The 274-nt window shown below is 38.0% G+C and overlaps 1 protein-coding gene across 1 annotated transcript in view; it reads left to right on the top strand.

The window, feature by feature from the left end:
* The window catches only part of LOC119592925 (acetylcholine-gated chloride channel subunit acc-1-like), a 5,761-nt gene that overhangs the window by 767 nt on the left and 4,720 nt on the right, over positions 1-274 (top strand). The gene's annotated exons all lie outside the window — the stretch shown is intronic.

Here is a 274-nt window from a genome sequence, read left to right as displayed (position 1 = left end):
TTCTTTGTGGAATCATTCGATACTTAGGGATTTTGTGCTTGAATGATCATATCCCGCAATTTCTGAACGCATGCAGCCATAAGGTACATCAACCTAACGCTAACTACAACGATATATGTTATTACGGACTGATGTGGGATTAGTCGTAAGTAAGGCAGAAGGTATATATCCCAGAATAAGGCCTCCATTAAGCTGTGACGTTGCTACACGAGTAAAAATGAAGGATGATGTTATTATACTTAATGAGATTGGAATACTCTGATGATTGGTGATA

The sequence above is a fragment of the Penaeus monodon genome, chromosome 31 (assembly GCF_015228065.2).
Source record: "Penaeus monodon isolate SGIC_2016 chromosome 31, NSTDA_Pmon_1, whole genome shotgun sequence".
Classification (NCBI taxonomy): Eukaryota; Metazoa; Arthropoda; class Malacostraca; order Decapoda; family Penaeidae; genus Penaeus; species Penaeus monodon.
This window is presented reverse-complemented; position numbering and strand designations above follow the sequence as displayed.